Source organism: Ornithorhynchus anatinus, chromosome X5 (assembly GCF_004115215.2).
Source record: "Ornithorhynchus anatinus isolate Pmale09 chromosome X5, mOrnAna1.pri.v4, whole genome shotgun sequence".
Taxonomy (NCBI): Eukaryota; Metazoa; Chordata; class Mammalia; order Monotremata; family Ornithorhynchidae; genus Ornithorhynchus; species Ornithorhynchus anatinus.
The window spans coordinates 17,092,019-17,102,461 of NC_041753.1; the positions used below are offsets into that span (position 1 = coordinate 17,092,019).

At 43.4% G+C, this 10,443-nt stretch overlaps 1 non-coding gene across 1 annotated transcript; it reads left to right on the forward strand.

Annotated features, from left to right (window-relative positions):
• Positions 1-323: 323 nt before the first annotated feature.
• LOC114808602 lies at positions 324-461 on the forward strand. Its single transcript, XR_003756448.1, has one exon. It is a non-coding gene; the product is annotated as a small nucleolar RNA SNORA7 (small nucleolar RNA).
• The last annotated feature ends 9,982 nt before the right edge of the window (positions 462-10,443 follow it).

Sequence of the window (10,443 nt, forward strand, 5' to 3'; positions counted from 1 at the left end):
AAAAAGGCTGGTACAAAACACCAATTGATACTATTTAAATATCTTGGAGAAAGGTTGGTCAAAAAATAGACTATTCAAACTGGAATTTATGCATTCTGCCAGTAGAACTGAGGTCTCTTTCCAGCTCTGATTAGCTTATGGTTTGCTGCACTTTTTTTCTTATGGAGAGGAAGAAAATTTAAAGGAACAGTGACCTTGGGAAAGTCACTTCACTTTTTTGTGCCTCAGTTACCTCATCTGTAAGATGGAGAGTAAGACTGTAAGCCCAATGTGGGACAGAGACTGTGTCCAACCCAATTACCTTGTACCTGCCCCAGCACTTACCCCTCTCAGGGTCACAGCTGGGGAGTTTCCAGTATTCTACCAGTCTCAGCTACGGGAGGGAGAGTCAATCAGAGGCATACCCATTTCATTCCTAGTTTGGGCAGTGGCTAGCGAGTGGAAGGCAATCTGCTGCAAGCCATAGCTCACCTGTGCTGGGCAATAGCGGCATAGGAGAGAGTTGAGGGCGGAGACTCAAGTTTACTGTGTGGAAGGAGGCATTGGTAAACCTCTTCTGTATTTTTACCTAGAACACTCTATGGAAACGCTACCAGAATGATTGCAGATGAGGTGGAGTGTTATGGGGGAGAGATGTCAGTGGCGTCACTATGGGTTGGAGATGACTCGACAGTATAAGACAAGACCCCAGCACTAATACAGTGCCTGGCACATAGTAAGCACTTAACAGATACCACAATTATTATTATTATTAGTATTGTTGAATAAGCAGGCCAGGGAGCTGGTTGTTCAATGGCTGAAGAGGCACCTGCCCAATTTATCCACGACATGGATGTATGAGAAGTTTTATTTAGTAATTTACCAATGATCCTGGAGGGAGGGCAGTGGTGGCAATCACCCAAAAGTGGCTCACCAGAGGACTATGACTAGTGTGCCTTAAACCTTTGGTACAAGAACACACAAAACAGTGGCAATTAATATAGCAGCATAATGGAACAACAGAACACTACATAATAGCTAGCCAGATATAATAATGATGGTATTTGTTAAGCACTTACTATGTGCGAAGCACTGTTCTAAGCACTGGGGGGTGGGGGTGATGCAAGGTGATCAGGTTGTCCCAGTGGGGCTCAGTCTTAATCCCCATTTTACAGATGAGGTAACTGAGGCACAGAGAAGTTGTGACTTGTTTTGTTTTGCTGTCTGTCTCCCCCTTTTAGACTGTGAGCCCGTTGTTGGGCAGGGATTGCCTCTATCTGTTGCCAAATTGTACATTCCAAGCGCTTAGTGTACAGTGCTCTGCACACAGTAAGCGCTCAATAAATACAATTAAAAAAAGTGACTTGCCCAAAGTCACACAGTTGACAAGTGGCGGAGCTGGAATTAGAACCCATGACCTCTGACTCCCAAGCCCCTGATTTTTCCACTGAGCCACGCTGCTTCTCTGGAGTTAACATTTCAGCTCTGAGTGAAACAAGCCTCCCTGATAAAATACAGCTCACCAATATAGGTGTCAGATATCCTTTCTTGTGGAAAAAGCCTTCCCTTTGAATGAAGGCTCTGAAATTAGAGAATCACTTATTACAAACCTTCCAAATCTATCCAGAGGCATTAGCCAACCCCTAACAGTCTATATCTATTTCTTTCCCGAAACAGAAGTTATACTAAATTATGAGTGTATCTACCTCCACCATGACAGGTATAAATTCTGTTTCCTAAGAAGTTCAATGACCAGTATTGCATCGACAAAACAAGGGGTAGAAACATGATTAAGATGGGCAGCCTGTCCTTTTGGATACTGAGAGGCAGAGGGTAGCAATGCATGACATCGAGATACAAATCACATTGAAGATCTACAGAGCAACTAGTATCAAACCCTTTCCACACCTGGGAGACTTGAATTTACTGTAGTTGCCACAAGGGATTTCTAGGGCAGTAGCAATAATGTCTCCCTGCGGCCATGATTTATAATAATGTTGGTATTTGTTAAGCGCTTACTATGTGCAGAGCACTGTTCTAAGCGCTGGGGTAGATACAGGGTAATCAGGTTGTCCCATGTGAGGCTCACAGTTAATCCCCATTTTACAGATGAGGTAACTGAGGCACAGAGAAGTGAAGTGACTTGCCCACGGTCACACAACTGACAAGTGGCAGAGCCGGGAGTCGAACCCATGACCTCTGACTCCGAAGCCCAGGCTCTTTCCACTGAGCCACGCTGCTTCCTGTTTATATCAAATGGCAAGACAAGATCAAAGGAGGTCTTGGAACAGTGGGAGTCTACTATCACTGAAGCAATACTCATCACACAGCACTATTAACTGGGTGGGACCCTGACTTGCTCCCTTTATTCACTCCCCCCCACCCCCTCCCGGCTCCACAGCTCTTATTACATGTCTGCAATTTATTTATGTTAATGTCTGTCTCCCCCTGGAGACTGTAAACTCACTGTGGCCAGGGAATGTGTCTGTTATATTGTTGTAGTATAAAGAATCATAAAGAAAAACAGAAGAATTGCTTCAAAGGCATATTGGGGGAAAAAAACCCCAAATAATACAGCATAGCACTGGGCAGCTGGGAATATTCATTCAATTGTGTATATTGAGTGCTTACTGTGTGCAGAGCACTGTACTATGCGCTTGGAAAGTACAATTCAGCAACAAATAGAGACAATCCCTGCCCACAGCGGGCTCACAGACTAGAAGGGGGGGATAGCTGCAGGAGTCAAACTAGTTTGAAATGCACCACTTAAAAATAGAGTGACTCTCTTAGAGTAAAGGGGGGGAGAAGATAGTGACACCAAGAGGCAGATTTAAAAGCAGAACAAAACTAGCTAGCCAGGTTGACATCCCAGGCAGGGACAATCTTTGCATCAATCAGTTAATCGGTGGTATTTACTGAACACTCACTGTTCACAGAGCCCTGTACTAAGCATTTGGAAGAGTACACTACAAGAGAGTTTGCTTCCATACTGTGTATAAGAGCCTGTCAGCGGTTCATCCATCTGCCCCACTCATCTGAAATCTCTGTAGTCGCATCATCTCGGAAACCCCAAAGTGTGGCTCTTCTATATACTGTTTGGCATACAGTTTTGAGATCTTCATCCTTTTGAGATGCTGACATGTTAAGTGTCCGTGGCATATTGTCTCAGATGATCCACTTTAAAATAATATCGGCTTATCTGAGAAGACCAAATTCTTTCTGTAGAAATGTGACTGCTCTCTATGAAATCCTCCTTCCAGGTTGTTGATCTGAATGAAGATCACCCAGGGGCAAGTGAGGCTGAGAGTCCAGACAAAGACGCACTGAAGACCCCCTATCATTAAATAAGTGGGTAAGGATGATAGCTATACAGACAACAGGGTGCAGAGAATGACAGTCCTAAGCCCTGGTGCATCCACTTTGATTTGAAAACCAATGAAAAGTACAGAATATGTTGGAAATCCTGCTGGTCTAATCCCCTAGAGATATCACATTACTTTAGTGATGCCCAGAGATTTTACTTTGTGAACTTTTCAAATTCAAGAGTTCAAAAGCAAGTCATTATAATTTGGACAATTCAATAGGTTACCAGGATAAAAGCTTTATTATTGTTCTCACCTTTAGTCACTGCTTTTTTGAAGTTCCTGTAAAAGGAAGAAATTTCCTTTGAGAAAGAAAAAAATATTTATTTCACAAAATAAGAAGGAATGGGATACCAAATAATGATTTCCATAGAAAAATAAAGCCAAGTGCCAGAATTCTGAAAAGGCTCTTCACAAATAATTCTTTTTTTAATCAAGTACTGCAATGTCGAAGTTAATATTTTTCCCATAGAACCCATCCTCCCACTCCATGTCAAAAATAAATCGAAGTACAAAAATAAATTAACTAGGAGTTAGGACCAGCAATATGACTGTAGAAGAAAAAGATCTATTAATGAAGCATGTGGAGGTATCTGAAAAGTAACTTTGGGAAACTTTGATGAAAAATAACACCATTTTTAACGTCAGCTAGAACCCCATTCCTAGAGAGTATATGTGGCACAGATCCAGTATCCCCCAGCAGCAACAGACATTAGCATATAGAGCAAAGGAAAGAATCTATATAGGCATTTTTAGCACATTTCAACAGGGCTTTTCTCAAGGCTACCACCTTTTATCTGAGGCATTATCTAGGCTAATTTTTAATTATGGCATTTGTTAAGTATTTTCTATGTGCTGAGGTAGATACAACATAATCAAAGAGAACACAGTCCCTGGCCCATGTGCGGCTCACAGTCTAAGGCGGGGGGAGAACTGGTATTTAAACCCCATTTTACAGTTGAGATAACTGTGGCCCAGAGAAGTGAAGTGACTCGGTCAAGGTTCCACACCAGGCAGGGGGCAGAGCCGGGATCAGAAGCCATCTTTGCTGATCCCCAGTCATGTGTTCCATCGATCCACTCTTTGATTCTTCTCAGTCATCTTTCAAGAGGAGAAGACACTCAACAAATATTCACTCATTCATTCATTCAATTGTATTTATTGAGTTCATTCATTCATTCAATAGTATTTATTGAGCGCTTACTATGTGCAGAGCACTGTACTAAGCGCTTGGGATGAACAAGTCGGCAACAGATAGAGACAGTCCCTGCCGTTTGACGGGCTTACAGTCTAATCGGGGGAGACGGACAGATGAGAACAATGGCACTAAACAGCGTCAAGAGGAAGAACATCTCGTAAAAACAATGGCAACTAAATAGAATCAAGGCGATGTACAATTCATTAACAAAATAAATAGGGTAACGAAAATATATACAGTTGAGCGGACGAGTACAGTGCTGTGGGGATGGGAAGGGAGAGGTGGAGGAGCAGAGGGAAAAGGGGAAAATGAGGCTTTAGCTGCGGAGAGGTAAAGGGGGGATGGCAGAGGGAGTAGAGGGGGAAGAGGAGCTCAGTCTGGGAACGCCTCTTGGAGGAGGTGATTTTTAAGTAAGGTTTTGAAGAGGGAAAGAGAATCAGTTTGGCGGAGGTGAGGAGGGAGGGCGTTCCAGGACCGTGGGAGGACGTGACCCAGGGGTCGACGGCGGGATAGGCGAGACCGAGGGACGGTGAGGAGGTGGGCGGCAGAGGAGTGGAGCGTGTGGGGTGGGCGGTAGAAAGAGAGAAGGGAGGAGAGGTAGGAAGGGGCAAGGTGATGGAGAGCCTTGAAGCCTAGAGTGAGGAGTTTTTGTTTGGAGCGGAGGTCGATAGGCAACCACTGGAGTTGTTTAAGAAGGGGAGTGGCATGCCCAGATCGTTTCTGCAGGAAGATGAGCCTTACTGAGCCTTACTTATTGAGTGCTTACTGTGTGCAGAGCACCATACTAAGCACTTGGATAACCATGCATGGTTACCACAAACGTTCAAAGCTCTACATATGGCATTCAGTAGTATTTGTCCCTTGGAGAGGAGTCATATATTGTTCTCTTCTGTGAAGTGTCTGCACTCAGAGAGTGCCCCTCAAATATCATTGACCTCCAGCTGACTTTCTTGAAGGCTAATGCCCCTTGGAGAGGAGTCATATATTGTTCTCTTCTGTGAAGTGTCTGCACTCAGAGAGTGCCCCTCAAATATCATTGACCTCCAGCTGACTTTCTTGAAGGCTAACCAACAAGTAGGGCCAAGTGGGGATTAAAACTCAGTAGCCCTACATAGGAGTGCAACGATATCCTATCTTCTTATCTTCTATCGTCCCCAACGCTTACCCCAGTTCTTGGCACACAGTAAGCACTTAACAAATTCTGCAATGATTTATTTAGAGAAGCAGCGTGGCTCAGTGGAAAGAGCCCGGGCTTGAGAGTCAGAGGTCATGAGTTCAAATGCCGGCTCTGCCACTTGTCAGCTGTGTGACTCTGGGCAAGTCACTTCACTTCTCTATGCCTCATTTACCTCATCTGTAAAATGGGGATTAAGACTGTGAGCCTCACGTGGGACAACCTGATTACCCTGTATCTACCCCAGCGCTTAGAACAGTGCTCGGCACATAGTAAGTGCTTAACAAATACCAACATTATTATTATGTCCAGGGTGAGGCCAATTGGACACCCACAGGATCTCATCATCACGAGTCACTGTATCATCTCTACCTTTAACCAACTCCCAAATTCCCTTTTCCAACCACAACTTCCTAACTTGTCACCTCACCCCTATGTTCCCATTCTGCAAAACTTCTCCATCCTCACTGGGACTGCCAATATTCAGACCTGTTTCATGTATCTCCACCCATCTAATCCTCAATGGACTCCATACCAATCGACCTATCTCTGGATATACAACTTCAGGCTCTCAACACTGCCTCCTCCACCAAACTGAACACTCTTATCCCTCCTGGGTTTTTTTTTTAATCTTTTCATAGGTATTTGTTAAGCATGTTCTATGTGTCAAGCACTGGGGAGGATACAAGCTAATCAGGCTGGACACAGTCCATGTATTTGACGGGGTTCACAGTCTTAACCCCTGTTTACATATGAGGTAACTGAGGCACAGAGAGGTTAAGTAACTTAGCCAAGATCACACAGCAGACAAGTGGTGGATCCAGGATTAGAATCCTGCTTAATCAATCAATAGCATTTATTGAGCATTTATTATGTGCAGACCACTGTTCTAGGTGCTTGGGAGAGTACAACAGAATTAGCAGACACATTCCCTGCCCAGACTCTAGCCACTAGGCAATGCTGCTTCTGTTCCTTTGTTGCTTTCGCACCTGCAACCCCCAGGCCTTCCACAATATGTTTGTGCTTCTGCTGCTAAGTGCAATTGGCAGAAATCCAAACACCAGTCTGACTCCTACCACTTCCAATTCTCTCTCACCTGCTACAACTCTGCCCTTTTTTCCACTGAGCAACATTACTTTTCCTCCCTCATTGATTCCCACGTCCAGTGCTCCCATGAACTACTCCAGACCTTTAACTCCCTCCTGAAGCCCCCAGTGGCCCCCTTCCCCTCTTTCTTACCCTGGTGACCTGAGTGAAACCATTAAGGCAAGAATTTCCTCACCTCAAGCACTGTTGTAAGTGCTGGAGTAGATACAAACTAATCAGGTTGAGCACAGTCCCTGTCCCACATTCATTTAATCATTCAATGGTATTTACTGAACATGGAGCTCACATTTTTAATCCCTATCTACAGATGAGGTAACTGAGGTCCAGAGAAGTGAAGTGACTTGCCCGAGGTTCCACCCCTACAACCACTCTTTCATCCTCTCCAGCCATCTTTCAAGAGGAACAGGCACTTAATAAATAGCATTTATTGAGAATTGCAATCTCCTCTGTTGATCATCAATTTGTCAGATTTAGTAATCAGTCATTCTGGGAAATATAGTTTATTTTTAATCAATCAATCAATCAGTGATATTTATTGAGTGCCTACTGTTTGCACAATATGGCATATGGCATTTGGGATTCTCCACCAGAAGTGAAAAACATGACATTGCCCATAGGGGAATTACAATTTAATGGGGCAGATAGACATAAAGAATTTGCAATCAGAGGTACAGTTAGGTCGGCTTAGGAAGTGAGAAGAGTGTGAGCTGATAAATACTAGTTGAAGAGAGCCATTGTATGACGTGGAGAGAGTTGGTGGAGATCTTTGAAGTCGGTGGTAAGGAGTTTGCTTGATGCAGAAGGAAATGGGTAACTACTGGAGGTTTTGAGGAGTGGAGAGATGTGAACAAAGTGATGTTTTACAAAAATGATTCCTGCAGCATTGTGTAGTATGCACTGAAATGGGGTAAAACTGTAGGATGGGAGACCAGTGATGCAGCTGGTGCAGTAGTCTTGTCAAGAGAGAATGAGAGCTCAAAATAGGGTGGTGACTCTTTGGATGTATAGGAAGGGGCAGAGCTAGTAAATGTGGAGAAAAACATTCAGGAGTTCAAAGACATTGATGGGGTTGTCGGATGGTGAGGTCACAACAGAAGTGGTGCATTTTAAAACCCTTTCAGACAGGCTTGGCTAAAAGAGAATTGCAGGGGAGAAAAGGATCAGAAAAACTCCAAAGCCCAGGATGCAAAGGGGCTGGTTTCACCCACTCTTCCCAGAAGATATTGGGACATTCATTCAATCAATCAGTAGCATTTATTGAGTCCTTATTCTGTACAGAGAAGTGTCTAAATGCTTGGGAGAGTACATTAGAGTTTAGTAGACATGATCCCTGCCCTCAGTAAACTTCCAATCTACTTGGGGGTACAGACACTAAAATAAAAATTACAAGTAGAGGGGAACACAGAGTTTAAAGAGATGCTGGGAGGAGATTGACTTCTCTGCAAATAGTGGGATAATCATAGTAATAATGATGGTATTTGTTAAGCACTTACTATATGCCAAGCACTGTTCTAAGTGCTGGGATAGATACAGGCTAATTAGATTGGACCCAGTCCTTGTCCCACATAAGACTCACAGTCTTAATCCCCATTTTACAGATGAGGGAACTGAGGCACAGAGAAGTTAAGTGACTTGCCCAAGGTCACACAGGAGACAAGTAGCAGAGCTGGGATTAAAACCCATGACCTTCTGACTCCCAGGCCCGTGTTCTCTCCGCTATGTGACGCAAAGAACTCCAGCCCCTTCTGGGGGAAAAGTAGAACCTGACCAGAAGAAGAGTTCCACATGGGGAGATATTTCTTTCTGCTCTACTTTGGGTAAAAAGGAAGCTGGATGAGATCATATGGGGTTATTTTATTTTAATCCACTTATCCCATGTGAAGACTTAGGATGCCCACATGACCAAATCCAAATGCATGGTGAGTGGCTTCTGTTAAATGGGGCAGTTAAGCTTGGCATTCACACCTTTAAACCTAACTGGCTTTAAATATCATTCTGTAAACCTGAGACTTTGTACCAGCTGTTGGTATTTTTTCCAATTTAGAATATTAATTGAATCTTGAACTCCACTATGAATCGTATGGTTGGGTCATGATTATCGGGGCCTTCACAGAGCTATCAACAGAGTTTCTAATCCTAGAGAAGCAGCGTGGCTTAGTGGAAAGAGCACGGGTTTAGGAGTCAGAGGTCGTGGGTTCTAATCCCGGCTCTGCCACTTATCAGCTGTGTGACTTTGGGAAAGACACTTCACTTCTCTGTGCCTCAGTTACCTCATCTGTAAAATGGGGATTAAGACTGTGAGCCCCACGTGGGACAACCTGATTACCTTATATCTACCCCAGCGCTTAGAACAGTGCTTGGAACATAGTAAGTGCTTAACAAAAACCATCATTAATCCTGCATTTCCCTTAGATTACTTGACTATGGGTTGGTCGGTTTTAGTCAATTTTATTACCAAATGCCACAAGTATTATTCTTATTATTCTCTAGACTGTAAGCTCACTGTGGGCAGGGAATGTGTCTGTTTATTGTTGTATTGTACTCTCCCAAGTGCTCAGTACAGTGCTCTGCACACAGTAAGCACTCAATAAATACAATTGACTATCTTATTAGTCGTACTCTGGTGCTATACAACTAAGCAGTCCCCATATCTGCCTTCCCCATTAGGTCACAAGCTCCTTGATGGCAGGGATTTTGTCTAGTAATTCTATTGCACTCTCTCAAGTACTTAATACAACGCTCTGTAGATGCTCAATAAATACTACTGAGTGATTGTGACCCAGGACTAAGTCTGTAGTTAAGGAATGAGAGATGAAAGAAAAGCCTACAAAGTGCTGTCAGAGGACTGGGGGGGAATTAGATGAATACCATGTGGGTGAGACCAAAGTATTACAGCATTTCAAGGAAGTGGGGCTGGTCCACGGTGATTGAGAGAGCAAGGAGGATTATGACAGAACCCACTGAATTTGACTGTGGAGAAGTTGTTGGTGAACTGGGATTTGGTGGACTCAGATAGTTTTAACCAACTTGTGATGCTTACAGTATCAACTGTCTTGTCCTGATCTGGCTGCAGTTTCTGGTAATTGTTCACAGCTCAATAAGAATCAAAATTTTTCCAAGATGTCTTTTTAGGTAGTTATTTTTTGGCTTTAAAAAACAGATTAAAAAAACAAGTTATCCTCACTGAAAATAGGTGATTCCAATCAAAATCACTTGGTCCAACAGCTCTAGGCTTTCTGGAACTACTGTATCCTGGCAACCAATTTTAGCATTTAATTTATAAAAACCTTCTCCCAGCAGAATTCATAGGAACCAGGAGGTAAAAAAAAAGTCATTCTTTGGGTGTGAACAGTTTCTGGCCATTTGATTATCCTTGTTATCCTGGAGGGAAGAGTCTCAGAATCAAAGATCTAAAGCTGTGGAATTTTTCATAGCCTTAGTTGCACACACTTGTCAAGAAGTTCCAGAGGAGACACAATAGATTTACTTTCTTGCTGGACTTCGACAGACTTTCTTGCTGGACTTTGACAGACTGGCAGAGGACGTTATAAGGTACGCCCCCTCTAGACTGTAAGCTCTCTGTGGGCAGGGAATGTGTTTACCAACTCTGTTATATTGCTATA